Source organism: Dendropsophus ebraccatus, chromosome 2, assembly GCF_027789765.1.
Source record: "Dendropsophus ebraccatus isolate aDenEbr1 chromosome 2, aDenEbr1.pat, whole genome shotgun sequence".
Taxonomy (NCBI): Eukaryota; Metazoa; Chordata; class Amphibia; order Anura; family Hylidae; genus Dendropsophus; species Dendropsophus ebraccatus.
The window spans coordinates 80,367,936-80,384,669 of NC_091455.1; positions in this window are offsets into that span (position 1 = coordinate 80,367,936).

Below are 16,734 nucleotides of genomic sequence, written 5' to 3' on the forward strand. Positions count from 1 at the left end.
GAAGACACAGGGCTCCACCCTGAGGAACATTGTGGGGCAGTATGTGTAGTGGAGGAAACAACAGTTTATGTTTGACTACTTATAACAAGATCCCAGCAGTGTACCTAGTCCCAGCCGCGTCCTGGTCTCCTCCATATACTGACACTAACATGTATGTTACTGGGCAGTCCAGGAGGAAGCTTCGCCCACACACTGCCCAGCAAGAGACAGGAGAGGAGGACTATGTAAGTGCCTCAGTGTACAGTATACAGTGTGTATGTGTCTCTGTATGAGTATATATGTGACAGACTGTATGAAAGTGCCTCAATGTACAGAATACAGCATGTGTATACTGCCGGAGTCCCATTCACACAGAGCAAAAAAGGCGTAAATGCAAGTGGAGCAGATGCCGCTTGAAATTCTGCCTGTCCCATTGATTCAGTGGTATCTCTCATGTGCCTCCACTCTCCTCTCAAAGAATTGAGAGAAATCCCATTGAATCAATGGGACAGCCTCTGACTGTGCCTGATCAGGTGGGATTAAGAAGGGGAGGGGCCCAAGTTGCACCAGGGCCCATCATTCTTTAGCTGTGCCCCTGCATATAGGGTAATAAATTTGTGCTAGTTCTCCTGTGTTCCTTGTGAAAATGCAAAAATTTAAGCTGAAACTATATATTATTGGAAACATTTTTACATCTTAATTCTAATAAAATCTATAAAACACGTTTTGGTCCACAATGTAATGGTGCCCAAGTATTTAGGCCCAATTTGGGCCCTCAAATAATATTGAGGCCCCCTCTATGCTTTTACTTAGTAGACACACTCCGGCAAACAGCGACACACCTAACTGAGAAATAGAAGTTAGATGTGCTGTTTATCTGACAAAGCGCCCTCCCTCTTCCCATGGTGGTTCGTTTGGGGCAATCCATCAGGAAGACAGCACATCTAACTTCTATTTATCAGTTAGGTGTGCAGCTGTCTGCTAGAGCACCCTCCTCTTGCAGTGGTTAGTTCCTCCTTTCCACTCTCCTGCACGGCGCTGTAGCATGACATTACCCGGAACGCAAGTCCAGCCAACCAGTGGTCAGGATGATGTCATGCTATGGCCAGCGCTCTAATATTGCAGTGGGAGCAACATAGACTGAGCCTCACTAGGTGATGTGCACCAGGATTTCCAAGGATGCCTCTTCCACAATCATGGAATCCTAGTGTCTAGAGGTCTAATTCCTAAAAATTTACATCACCAAAGCAACTCTCCTAAAAAAAAGTCCACTGGGTGACACCTCACTACTACCCCCAGTTAGCGCAAAACCCAGCTTACATCATCCCCAGTTGGTACCACACATGTGGCAAGTGGCATTGCCAATCAGTGGTCAGGGTGATGTCATGCTATGGCCAGCGCTCTGGTAGGAACTCAGCAGGGGCTGGGGGCTGTAGTTGCATGGGGGGCTTGGGGCTGTAGTTGTGTGTGTGGGGCTGGGGGGTAGTAGTGTGTATGGCAGGGGGGAGGGGTGCAAAAAAAAAGGTTTTGCTATTTACCCTAAGGCCAGCCCTGACCCCCTCTCCGTGCCTCCATATAGAAGATTGTAAGATTGTGTCCCTCTGTTCCGCCATATAGTACATAGGTCCCATCTGTGCCCCTATATAGTAGTTTAGACCCCCTGTCTTCTTTCCCCAGTAGTAGTCAACCCCTGTAAGTAACCCCCCCCAGTATGTAGTTTCCCCCTTGTAGGTATCCCCATAGATAAAAAACAAAATTAACAAGCACTACTTACCCCTTGCCATGCCCTCAAAGCGCTGAATTCATACCCCCCCCCCCACACACACACACACACACAGTTCCAATGTCATCACAACCCGATCCAGATGAAGGCTCACACACTCAGCTAATAAGTGGAGTCCCCTATCTGTAGTTAGCCCTCCTCCTACCCAGTAGGTATCCCATCCCATTCCCATGTTAGACCCCCCCCCACGAGTATGTAGTATCCCCAATGCAGTTGGGACCCCACTGTAGGCATCCCTGTTAGTGTTGTCCCCCATGTTAGGCATCCTCCCTGTTAGTTAACCCCCTCCCCCACCCTTAGTTAACATCCTCACTTGTGTGCCGGTGAGCTAAGAGGAGAAAGTGCCCTCTTGTGGCCGGAGGCATAATTCTGCCTGCAGCAACAAGCATGTATGGCAGAGCGGTTTCTTGCTCGGTCAGTGCACCTGTTAACTATAAGCACTCCTAATGAGCACAGATACTTAAAATGTAACTATAAGAGCTCATTAAGATAAACATAAAGAAAGAATCCTGAGAAAATAAGAATTTGCAAGCAGGCAGGGGAAACATAATAAACAAGCACTGCTTACCCCCCACCGTGCCCCAGAAGAGCTCCAGGATTCCTGCCAAAACTGGATTCCTGCCAATGTTGTCACAACTTGGGGAAAAATGTCCGATCCGGCTTATGGATCACACCCTCAGCCAATCAGTGACTGGAGCAGCTTCTCTGGAGCAGGAGATTCCCAAGCGGGTCCCTGAGCGGTGAGACAGTGCTAGGGCGGCACGGGTGGAGGTATGTAAGACTTGCTTATTATATTCCTCCCTGCCTGCTTGAATTTTATTATTTTCTCCAGACTTCTTTAAAAGCATAGGGGTGGGGGACTGCCCAGCACGTACCCAGGACATTATTTTCCTGGCACTGTCTTTTCAAAACTGGGACTGTTGGACAACCCGAAGATCTCTGTAGTTCATCGTGAACCTGGTTACTACAGTCTATTAAAGATGCATTTAAATTAAAAGAGAAATCAAAGAAAAAGAATACTAGATAGACTGATAATTATGACACAAAGAAATCCTCAGTCCTAGCAGAAATAATCACAGATCAATATGAACTGCAGTAAAGAAGTCCATAGGTTAACATAGTGTGCTTAACTCATATACTCTGGAGAAAACTCAGCATAATTTAGCCATAAGTAGCTGAGCTCGTCATTCTTCCCTATCGAGAAACTGGTGCATATGTCATTTAAATGTATCAACCAAGATATTATTCATAGTCCTGCTCATCATAAAACTGATTGATAGTCTCATGTGATTATTCATACTGTTATAGAAGACAAAGTCTCAAAGACAGTGAGGAGAATGAACGCAAAGTCTGGGCAAGTCTGCTTGTGTCTTTTGCTCTTCCCGGCAGCTGTGGTGCACATATTCATTTGCAAACACTTTGCTGCAAATGCACAAAAAAGTGACAAGTGACACAAAATTTCCACCTATTCCTCACTGTCTAAAAAACACTGAAAAATTCCATTATATCCTTAGAAATGTGTGGCCAGGGCAGCGAGGACTTGGTGCACAGCCCCTTCTGCCATCTGCTTCAAGTTCCTTTGATGCTTTATTCGTACAGTAAATGCCAGCGCAGCCAGTCACTGGCCTGACTAGTAAGTATTCACTGTAAAAGAAAGAAATAAGGCTCTGTTCACACTGGCATCTCGATTCCCATTTGTACGAGCACCATGCTGGCTGGACCCATTTTCACGTGATGATACTCTGACATAAAATAGGTTTTATGGCCTTTTCTACGGCTGCAGCCGGCACTCTTCTTCCCCTCAAAAATACAGGAGTCACTAATACAAACAGTTAGGCCCAAAGACAAGAACACCAGTGGCCCTTTACTGCTGACAGTCTTCTGTATAATGATGTGTGACAGATCTGTGCACAAAATGTTCTAGGTATTGAACAGCTTATAGTAGATGTGGTGGAAATCATTCTATCTTCAGGAACTGTCCAGACCAGGAAAGGTTTTCTGTGGGGATTTTCTGCTGCTCTGGACAGTTCCCGTCTCAGCCAGAGATGTCAGCAGAGAGCACTCTGTCAGACTGAAAATAAAACATTTCCTGCATGACATACAGCAGCTGATAAGTATGGGAAGGCTTAAAGTGACTCCGTAGCCACAATCTGCCCACCCCAAACCACTTGTACAGTCAGATAGCTGCTTTTATTCCAAGATCTGTCCTGGGGTCCGTTCGGCAGGTGATGCAGTTATCGTCCTAAAAAACTTGCAGCCCCGTGCTCAACGGCCGTGGCCTAGAGTGTCTGTGGATAAGGCTGGCACAACCTCTCTGTCCCTCCTCTACGCCCTCCTCATCATTAGGAATGCCCCAGGCAGATTTTCTCCTATTCATTAGCTGTGAGAACGCGGCACATGGGCTGGATCATTAAGGCACCTGTGAAGTGTTCACTGTAGAGGAATAGGAAAAATCCTGCCAGTGGCATTCCTAGTGATGAGGAGGGTGGGGAGGAGGGACAGAGGGGTGGTGCAAGGTTAGGGCACAGATATTCTAGGCCACGCCAGTTTGGCACAGGGCTGCAAGTTTAAAAGTTGTTTTTTTAGGACAATAACTGCATCACCTGCTGAACAGACCCCAGGACAGATCTTGGATTAAAAGCAGCTATCTGAAGGTACAAGTGGTTTGGGGGGGTCAGATTGTGGGTAGAGTCACTTTAAGATTTTTAAATACAGTGGTGCCTTGGATTACGAGCATAATTCGTTCCGGGCCATGCTTGTAATCAAAATCACTCTTAAACCAAAGCAAATTTTACCGTAAGAAATCATAGAAATGCAGACAATTGGTTCCACACCCCAAAAATATGATTTATTATTCTGAATAACATGTAAAACAGATGAAACAAACATTCAGAAACAGCAGAATATGTGATATTATAAGTTACTGTACAGTAATGGAGAGGATGGGAAACACAAGGGCTGACAGAGACTGCAGGGGGCATGAAGGAATGAGCAGGGCAGATGGGGGCGCAGTATAGCAGCACTCTCTGTCCGGGGAGAGAGGGGTTACAGCTATTTATAGATTACCTCCACAGTCCTGTCCCCTGATACAAGCCCCAGCCTGAAGTGGATCTGCTATGATTTAGAAGGTGAGGGAGACTTCCTGGGTCAGAGTACAGAGCTGTAGACCCCGCTATGCAGACCATGCCCCTCCTCCACTCCCCTCCCACCCGGTACAGGGTTACAGTTTTGAAAGCCTGCGAGCTCTTCTTGCAAAAAGCTCTCAATCCAAGTTACTCTTAAATTGAGGTACCAATATAAAAGTAAATTACAAATCTATATAACCTTGTGACACCAGTTGATTTGAAAGATAAAGATTTTCGCTGGACAACCCCTTTAAAAGTGGTCTCCCCTGGGCAGGGCCGTAATAACAGCTGCTGCTGCCCTAGGCACTAAACCTGAAGACGCCCCATCTTCGTCACCCTTATGTGGTAACCAATGGGCGTATGGCCAATAATCCTGGTAACAGCACATGGCTATTGGGGAAGAAATGGGAGTGTGGTTTCAGCCACATGTGTTTCTTTACATGTAGAAACATTGTCTGAGTCGCCTTTTTCATGGTTTTTAACTGCTTAAACATAAACATATTTCCACACTGAATCAATGATTAGAGCCGTCTGCATATTGTCTGAGGGAATTCTCACCACAGGTGGATTGATAGGTAATAGCTCCAGGCGTCACATTTACGACTGCCACACCAGACCTGACCAATATCACCATACTGTGACTGGATGACACCGCCATACCAAACCTGGCCAATACCGCCACACTGTGACTGGATAACAATGCCACACAAGACCTGACCAACACCGCCATACCGTGACTGGATAAAACCGCTATACCAGATCTGACCAATACAACCATACTGTGACTGGATAACACCGCTATACCAGATTTGACCAATACCGCCATACTGTGACTGGATAACACCACTATACCAGATTTGACCAATACCGCCATACTGTGACTGGATAACACTGCCATACCAGACCTGACCAATACCACCATACTGTGACTGGGTAACACTGCCATACCAGACCTGACCAATACCGCCATAATGTGACTGGGTAACACTGCCATATCAGACCTGACCAATACTGCCATACTGTGACTGGATAACACCACCACACCAGCCCTGACCAATACCGCCATACTGTGACTGGATAACACCGCCATACCAGACCTGACCAATACCTCCATACTGTGACTGGATAACACTGCCATACCAGACCTGACCAATACCGCCATACTGTGACTGGGTAACACTGCCATACCAGACCTGATCAATACCGACACACTGTGACTGGATAACACTGCCACACAAGACCTGACCAACACTGCCATACCGTGACTGGATAAAACCGCTATAACAGATCTGACCAATACCGCCATACCAGACCTGACCAATACAACCATACTGTGACTGGATAACACCACTATACCAGATTTGCCCAATACCGCCATACTGTGACTGGATAACACTGCCATACCAGACCTGACCAATACCGCCATACTGTGACTGGATAACACTGCCATACCAGACCTGACCAATACCACCATACTGTGACTGGATAACACCGCCATACCAGACCTGACCAATACCGCCATACTGTGACTGGATAACACCATCATATCAGACCTGACCAATACTGCCATACTGTGACTGGATAACACCGCTATACCAGACCTGACCAATACCACCATACCGTGACTGGATAACACCGCCACACCAGACCTGACCAATACTACCATACTGTGACTGGATAACACTGCCACACCAGACCTGACCAATACCACCATACTGTGACTGGGTAACACTGCCATACCAGACCTGACCAATACCGCCATACTGTGACTGGATAACACCGCCACACCAGACCTGACCAATACCTCCATACTGTGACTGGATAACACCGCCATACCAGACCTGACCGATACCTCCATACTGTGACTGGATAACACTGCCATACCAGACCTCACCAATACCGCCATACTGTGACTGGATAACACTGCCATACCAGACCTGACGAATACCGTCACACTGTGACTGGATAACACTGCCACACAAGACCTGACCAACACCGCCATACCGTGACTGGATAACACTGCCACACCAGACCTGACCAATACCGCCATACTGTGACTGGATAACACCGCCATACCAGACCTGACCAATACCTCCATACTGTGACTGGATAACACTGCCATACCAGACCTGACCAATACTACCATACTGTGACTGGGTAACACTGCCATACCAGACCTGACCAATACTACCATACTGTGACTGGATAACACCATCATATCAGACCTGACCAATACCACCATACTGTGACTGGGTAACACTGCCATACCAGACCTGACCAATACCGCCATACTGTGACTGGATAACACTGCCATACCAGACCTGACCAATACCACCATACTGTGACTGGATAACACCGCCATACCAGACCTGACCAATACCGCCATACTGTGACTGGATAACACCATCATATCAGACCTGACCAATACTGCCATACTGTGACTGGATAACACCGCTATACCAGACCTGACCAATACCACCATACCGTGACTGGATAACACCGCCACACCAGACCTGACCAATACTACCATACTGTGACTGGATAACACTGCCACACCAGACCTGACCAATACCACCATACTGTGACTGGGTAACACTGCCATACCAGACCTGACCAATACCGCCATACTGTGACTGGATAACACCGCCACACCAGACCTGACCAATACCTACATACTGTGACTGGATAACACCGCCATACCAGACCTGACCAATACCGCCATACTGTGACTGGATAACACCATCATATCAGACCTGACCAATACTGCCATACTGTGACTGGATAACACCGCTATACCAGACCTGACCAATACCACCATACCGTGACTGGATAACACCGCCACACCAGACCTGACCAATACTACCATACTGTGACTGGATAACACTGCCACACCAGACCTGACCAATACCGCCATACTGTGACTGGATAACACCGCCATACCAGACCTGACCAATACCTCCATACTGTGACTGGATAACACTGCCATACCAGACCTGACCAATACTACCATACTGTGACTGGGTAACACTGCCATACCAGACCTGACCAATACTACCATACTGTGACTGGATAACACCATCATATCAGACCTGACCAATACCACCATACTGTGACTGGGTAACACTGCCATACCAGACCTGACCAATACCACTATACTGTGACTGGGTAACACTGCCATACCAGACCTGACCAATACTGCCATACTGTGACTGGATAACACCACCACACCAGACCTGACCAATACCGCCATACTGTGACTGGATAACACCGCTATACCAGACATGACCAATACCGCCATACTGTGACTGGGTAACACTGCCATACCAGACCTGACCAATACCTCCATACTGTGACTGGGTAACACTGCCATACCAGATTTGCCCAATACCGCCATACTGTGACTGGATAACACTGCCATACCAGACCTGACCAATACCTCCATACTGTGACTGGGTAACACTGCCATACCAGACCTGACCAATACCGCCATACTGTGACTGGATAACACTGCCATACCAGACCTGACCAATACCACCATACAGTGACTGGATAACACCGCCATACCAGACCTGACCAATACCGCCATACTGTGACTGGATAACACCATCATATCAGACCTGACCAATACTGCCATACTGTGACTGGATAACACCGCTATACCAGACCTGACCAATACCACCATACCGTGACTGGATAACACCGCCACACCAGACCTGACCAATACTACCATACTGTGACTGGATAACACTGCCACACCAGACCTGACCAATACCACCATACTGTGACTGGGTAACACTGCCATACCAGACCTGACCAATACCGCCATACTGTGACTGGATAACACCGCCACACCAGACCTGACCAATACCACCATACTGTGACTGGATAACACCGCCACACCAGACCTGACCAATACCTCCATACTGTGACTGGATAACACTGCCATACCAGACCTCACCAATACCGCCACACTGTGACTGGATAACACTGCCATACCAGACCTGACGAATACCGTCACACTGTGACTGGATAACACTGCCATACCAGACCTGACCAATACTACCATACTGTGACTGGGTAACACTGCCATACCAGACCTGACCAATACTACCATACTGTGACTGGATAACACCATCATATCAGACCTGACCAATACCACCATACAGGGGCGGTCTTGGCATTTCTGGGGCCCCAAGCGAAGTTATGTCTGGGGCCCCCCCCTCGACACGCGTTCCAAAACAATAGACCGTTGTGTGTTGCCCCCAGTAGTATATACCACTTGTGGGCTACCGCCAGTAATATATACTCCTTGTGTGCTGCCCCCAATAGTGTATACCCCTTGTGTCCTGCCTCCAGTAGTATATACCCATTGTTTGCTTCCCCCAGTAGTATATAGACCCCTGTGTGTTCCCCCAGTTATATATAGCCCCCCGTTTACTCCCCCAGAAGTATATAGACCTCCTGTGTGCTGCCCCCAGTTGTATATACCCACCGTGTGCTCCCCCACTAGTATATAGGCCCCCAGTGTGCTCCCTCAGGGGTATTTAACCCCCCTGTGTGCTCCCCCACTTGGATATAGACCTTCTGTGTGCTCCTCCAGTAGTATATAAACCCCCTGTGTGGTTCCCTCAGTAGTATATAGACCCCCTTTGTGCCCCACCAGTATTATATAGACCCCTTGTGTGCTGCCCCAGTAGTATACAGACCCCTGTGTGCTCCCCCAGTTATATATAGACCACCTGTGTGCCTCACAAGTAGTATATAGACCCCCTGTATGTTCCCCCAGTAGTATATAGACCCCCTGTGTGCCCCACCAGTAGTATATAGACCCCTGTGTGCTCCCCCAGTAGTATATAGCCCCCCTGTGTGCTCTCCCACTTGGATATAGACCTCCTGTGTGCTCTCCAAGTTGTATATAGACCCCATTCTGCTGCCCCAAGTAGTATATAGACCCCCTGTGTGCTGCCCCCAGTAGTATATAGACCCCTCTGTGAAGCCCCAGTAGTCTATAGCCCCCCTGTGTGCTCCCTCTATTATATAGCCCCCCTGTGTGCTCCCCCCATTTATATAGACCCCTGATATGCGCTCCCCCAGTTAAACAGACCCCTGTGTGCTCCCCCTCCCATATAGTATATAACACAATAAAACAAATACTTACCTGGGTCCGGGCGTCTCCTCTTCTCTTCACTCTTGTGGCTGCAGGAAGGGTTTTCCCTGCGATCACAAGAGGCCGCAATCCCCTTGTCCTGGCGCCGATGCTCCAGTGATGTCACTGGAGCGCCGGCACCACAAGGACAAAGCTGCCACTTGTGACCGCAGGGAAAACCCTTCCTGCGGCCACAAGAGTGACTGACAGGAAGGGGGCCGATGTCTCCCGCCCTGTCAGTGCTGCTGCATGTAACTATGAGCGCTCATTACGAGTGCTCATAGTTACAGTTCAGATGGAAGCAGCAAGCGAGGCAGCAGTCCTGTCCAGCGGTCGTGAGCACAAGAGCGGGGCGTGGGGGCCCCCCTGGATGTTGGGGGCCCCAAGCGATCGCTTGGTGTGCTTGGTGCCAAAGACCGCCACTGCCACCATACTGTGACTGGGTAACACTGCCATACCAGACCAATACCGCCATACTGTGACTGGATAACACTGCCATACCAGACCTGACCAATACCGCCATACTGTGACTGGATAACACCTCCATACCAGACCTGACCAATACCGCCATACCTGCCCCACCCCTTGAAAAGGCACCTGATTTACTGGCAAGTCTGAACAGGATGTGGGAAACTAAAAAAAATAATAATTACAAAGTCGTTTCCTTCCCTCTGCTCCCTGGTGCTGCCCCCTAGTGGTAAGGACGCCTTGCCCCTGGGTCAGCTGACTTCCTGTGACTACAATGTGTGGCAGCCGCGGTACAGAGTGAATGGATGGAGCAGCGCACACATGCACCACCCGCTGCTCCAACCTGATGACAGACTGGGCTACGAGGCTGAAGTTGGTTTCTTATTCGGCCAGTTTCTTATTCGGGGCTGAAGTTGGTTTCTTATTCGGCAGTTTCTTATTCAGAGGATTTTTCTTTTTCCTGTTTTAGCTATTATTCTTACAGAAAATGTATAATATTCATACCCTACCGTAAGTGAGGGGCCCTGAGAGGACTGGTGATAAAAATGGCAAAAAAGACCCCACGGTTGGCATAAAAATGGGCATGAAAGTAAAACCACAAAATTATTATTTAAAAATAAAATTGACTTTGGGCCACTGATCTCACACTGATAATACACAGATAGGGATGCCTCGCATCACATCCAAGAGAGTCCAGCCTGGCCCAAAGTGGTTCTGGGTATAAAAACTGGCATCAAAGTGGGCACATAGCCATTTTTCATGATTTGAATAAGTAACAGCTATTTTCAAAGGGTTAAATGAGTTTGGGCCACTAATCTCACACTGATAATACACAGATAGGGATGCCCCGCATCACATCCAAGAGAGTCCAGCCTGGCCCAAAGTGGTTCTGGGTATAAAAACTGGCATCAAAGTGGGCACATAGCCATTTTTTTCCAAATTTGAATAAGTAACAGCTGTTTTCAAAGGGTTAAATGAGTTTGGGCCACGGATCTCACATTGATATCACACAGATAGGGATCCCCCGCATCACATCCAAGAGAGTCCAGCCTGGCTCAAAGTGGTTCTGGGTATTTTGTGAATAAATGTTTAGCGCCGCACTACCCCTTTAAGCAAACAGGGCTAAAGTACTCAGGATGCATTTGTCAGCCTAACAGGATCCCAGAATTAGCTGTCCCATCTCTTCTTATTAAACATTTCTCGGCTAACCCTGAATACATTTCTATAATAACAATACCTGCAGCAATGTTTTCTGCTGACAGGTCTGCTTTAGGCTATGTTAGGCCTAATTCACACATCCATAGTTCAGCCAGTGAATACGGACCTGTAATGGTGGACCGCACTATGAATGTGCAGTAACAGTGCTACGCAGTTTACGGAGCACTATGTAGAAGACAATGATTCATGCCGCAAATGCAAGTCCGCACTATAATCTATCCTTTATTTTTTTGTAACGTGGGACGTGGACCTGAACACTTGTACAGATGTGTGAACAGGGCCATTGAAATATATTTGTCCTATGTGTTGCCTGCAATGTTAGGGTCCCCTTGTAGCCATATAGGACCCCTTTGTAGCCAGTAAGACCGCCCTTGTAGCGAGCAGAACCTGATTACGGGAGCATTGATGTCCCTGTACCCAGTGGGATTAGCAGATGCATGCTGCAATACTAATGATCGCACTGCGCACGTGTAGGAAGGCCATTCTGGGTACGAGAGATGGCTTTGCCCCCAAGTGCTGACGTCACCATACCCAAGAAGATGAAAGGAAGTAGGACATCACTGTAAGAAAGGTTGCATCATGTGACTGGACCAGCAATCTCCGAGTAAAGCCAACAAGGAATATATAAGTTCTTTAGTTAAGGGTTAATTTTGGTTCTTTTTTTTTTTCAATTTTTCCAGGAATACTCCTTTAGGCTATGTTTAAACAAAGTAAAAATAAGGGCAAATAATGACAATTACTAAAGGGGAACTGTCAGCCAGTTAGATTAATCTAAACTGCTGATAGCTCCTTATTGCACCAAAAACGCCATGGATAAAGGTGTGTTTTACCTTAATCCTCATTACCGTTTCAGTAAAGTTTGGCATTTGCTCCAAAGTCTGGTAAGGACCCACAGGGCATCCCTCTCTGTGTATTATCAGTGTGAGATCCGTGGCCCAAACTCATTTAACCCTTTGAAAACTCCTGTTACTTATTCAAATTTGGAAAAAAATGGCTATGTGCCCACTTTGATGCCAGTTTTTATACCCAGAACCACCTTGGGCCAGGCTGGACTCTCTTGGATGTAATGCGGGGCATCCCTCTCTGTGTATTATCAGTGTGAGATTAGTGGCCCAAACTCATTTAACCCTTTGAAAACACCTGTTACTTATTCAAAATAGGACAAAAATGCCCATCTGCCCACTTTGATGCCAGTTTTTATACCCAGAACCACTTTGGGCCAGGCTGGACTCTCTTGGATGTGATGCGGGGGAACCCTCTCTGTGTATTATCAGTGTGAGATCAGTGGCCCAAACTCATTTAACCCTTTGAAAACACCTGTTACTTATTCAAATTAGGAAAAAAATGCCAATCTGCCCACTTTGATGCCAGTTTTTATACCCAGAACCACCTTGGGCCAGGCTGGACTCTGTTGGATGTGATGCGGGGGATGGCTCTCTGTATATTATCAGGGTGAGATCAGTGGCTCAAACTCATTTAACCCTTTGAAAACACCTGTTACTTATTCAAATTAGGAAAAAAATGGCTATGTGCCCACTTTGATGCCAGTTTTTATACCCAGAACCACCTTGGGCCAGGCTGGACTCTCTTGGATGTGATGCGGGGGATGCCTCTCTGTATATTATCAGTGTGAGATCAGTGGCCCAAACTCATTTAACCCTTTGAAAACACCTGTTACTTATTCAAATTAGGAAAAAAATGCCAATCTGCCCACTTTGATGCCAGTTTTTATACCCAGAACCACTTTGGGCCAGGCTGGACTCTCTTGGATGTGATGCGGGGCATCCCTCTCTGTGTAATATCAATGTGAGATCCGTGGCCCAAACTCATTTAACCCTTTGAAAACAGCTGTTACTTATTCAAATTAGGAAAAAATGCCAATCTTCCCACTTTGATGCCAGTTTTTTATACCCAGAACCACTTTGGGCCAGGCTGGACTCTGTTGGATGTGATGCGGGGCATCCCTCTCTGTGTATTATCAGTGTGAGATCAGTGGCCCAAACTCATTTAACCCTTTGAAAATGGCTGTTACTTATTCAAATCAGGAAAAAATTCCAATCTGCCAACTTTGATGCCAGTTTTTATACCCAGAACCAGTTTGGGCCAGGCTGGACTCTCTTGGATGTGATGCGGGGGATCCCTCTCTGTGTATTGTCAGTGTGAGATCAGTGGCCCAAACTCATTTAACCCTTTGAAAACACCTGTTACTTATTCAAAATAGGAAAAAAATGCCCATCTGCCCACTTTGATGCCAGTTTTTATACCCAGAACCACTTTGGGCCAGGCTGGACTCTCTTGGATGTGATGCGGGGCATGCCTATCTGTGTGTACGTAGTGTGAGATCAGTGGCCCAAACTCATTTAACCCTTTGAAAACAGCTGTTACTTATTCAAATCAGAAAAAAATGCCAATCTGCCCACTTTGATGCCAGTTTTTATACCCAGAACCACTTTGGGCCAGGCTGGACTCTCTTGGATGTGATGCGGGGCATCCCTCTCTGTGTATTATCAGTGTGAGATCAGTGGCCCAAACTCATTTAACCCTTTGAAAATAGCTGTTACTTATTCAAATCATGAAAAATGCCTATGTGCCCACTTTGATGCCAGTTTTTATACCCAGAACCACTTTGGGCCAGGCTGGACTCTCTTGGATGTGATGCGGGGCATCCCTTTCTGTGTATTATCAGTGTGAGATCAGTGGCCCAAACTCATTTAACCCTTTGAAAACACCTGTTACTTATTCAAAATAGGACAAAAATGCCCATCTGCCCACTTTGATGCCAGTTTTTATACCCAGAACCACTTTGGGCCAGGCTGGACTCTCTTGGATGTGATGCGGGGGATGGCTCTCTGTATATTATCAGTGTGAGATCAGTGGCTCAAACTCATTTAACCCTTTGAAAACACCTGTTACTTATTCAAATTAGGAAAAAAATTGCTATGTGCCCACTTTGATGCCAGTTTTTACACCCAGAACCACCTTGGGCCAGGCTGGACTCTCTGGGATGTGATGCGGGGCATCCCTCTCTGTGTAATATGAATGTGAGATCCGTGGCCCAAACTCATTTAACCCTTTGAAAACAGCTGTTACTTTTTCAAATTAGGAAAAAATGCCAATCTGCCCACTTTGATGCCAGTTTTTATACCCAGAACCACTTTGGGCCAGGCTGGACTCTGTTGGATGTGATGCGGGGGATCCCTCTCTGTGTATTATCAGTGTGAGATCAGTGGCCCAAACTCATTTAACCCTTTGAAAACAGCTGTTACTTATTCAAATTAGGAAAAGATGCCAATCTGCCAACTTTGATGCCAGTTTTTATACCCAGAACCACTTTGGGCCAGGCTGGACTCTCTTGGATGTGATGCGGGGCATGCCTATCTGTATATTATCAGTGTGAGATCAGTGGCCCAAACTCATTTAACCCTTTGAAAATAGCTGTTACTTATTCAAATCATGAAAAATGCCTATGTGCCCACTTTGATGCCAGTTTTTATACCCAGAACCACTTTGGGCCAGGCTGGACTCTCTTGGATGTGATGCGGGGCATCCCTCTCTGTGTATTATCAGTGTGAGATCAGTGGCCCAAACTCATTTAACCCTTTGAAAACACCTGTTACTTATTCAAAATAGGACAAAAATGCCCATCTGCCCACTTTGATGCCAGTGTTTATACCCAGAACCACTTTGGGCCAGGCTGGACTCTCTTGGATGTGATGCGGGGGATCCCTCTCTGTGTATTATCAGTGTGAGATCAGTGGCCCAAACTCATTTAACCCTTTGAAAACACCTGTTACTTATTCAAATTAGGAAAAAAATGCCAATCTGCCCACTTTGATGCCAGTTTTTATACCCAGAACCACCTTGGGCCAGGCTGGACTCTCTTGGATGTGATGCGGGGGATGCCTCTCTGTATATTATCAGTGTGAGATCAGTGGCCCAAACTCATTTAACCCTTTGAAAACAGCTGTTACTTATTAAAATTTGGAAAAAAATGGCTATGTGCCCACTTTGATGCCAGTTTTTATACCCAGAACCACTTTGGGGCAGGCTGGACTCTCTTGGATGTGATGCGGGGCATCCCTATCTGTGTATTATCAGTGTGAGATTAGTGGCCCAAACTCATTTAACCCTTTGAAAATAGCTGTTACTTATTCAAATCATGAAAAATGCCTATGTGCCCACTTTGATGCCAGTTTTTATACCCAGAACCACTTTGGGCCAGGCTGGACTCTCTTGGATGTGATGCGGGGCATCCCTTTCTGTGTATTATCAGTGTGAGATCAGTGGCCCAAACTCATTTAACCCTTTGAAAACACCTGTTACTTATTCAAAATAGGACAAAAATGCCCATCTGCCCACTTTGATGCCAGTTTTTATACCCAGAACCACTTTGGGCCAGGCTGGACTCTCTTGGATGTGATGCGGGGGATGGCTCTCTGTATATTATCAGTGTGAGATCAGTGGCTCAAACTCATTTAACCCTTTGAAAACACCTGTTACTTATTCAAATTAGGAAAAAAATTGCTATGTGCCCACTTTGATGCCAGTTTTTACACCCAGAACCACCTTGGGCCAGGCTGGACTCTCTGGGATGTGATGCGGGGCATCCCTCTCTGTGTAATATGAATGTGAGATCCGTGGCCCAAACTCATTTAACCCTTTGAAAACAGCTGTTACTTATTCAAATTAGGAAAAGATGCCAATCTGCCAACTTTGATGCCAGTTTTTATACCCAGAACCACTTTGGGCCAGGCTGGACTCTGTTGGATGTGATGCGGGGCATCCCTCTCTGTGTATTATCAGTGTGAGATCAGTGGCCCAAACTCATTTAACCCTTTGAAAACACCTGTTACTTATTCAAAATAGGACAAAAATGCCCATCTGCCCACTTTGATGCCAGTGTTTATACCCAGAACCACTTTGGGCCAGGCTGGACTCTCTTGGATGTGATGCGGGGGATCCCTCTCTGTGTATTATCAGTGTGAGATCAGTGGCCCAAACTCATTTAACCCTTT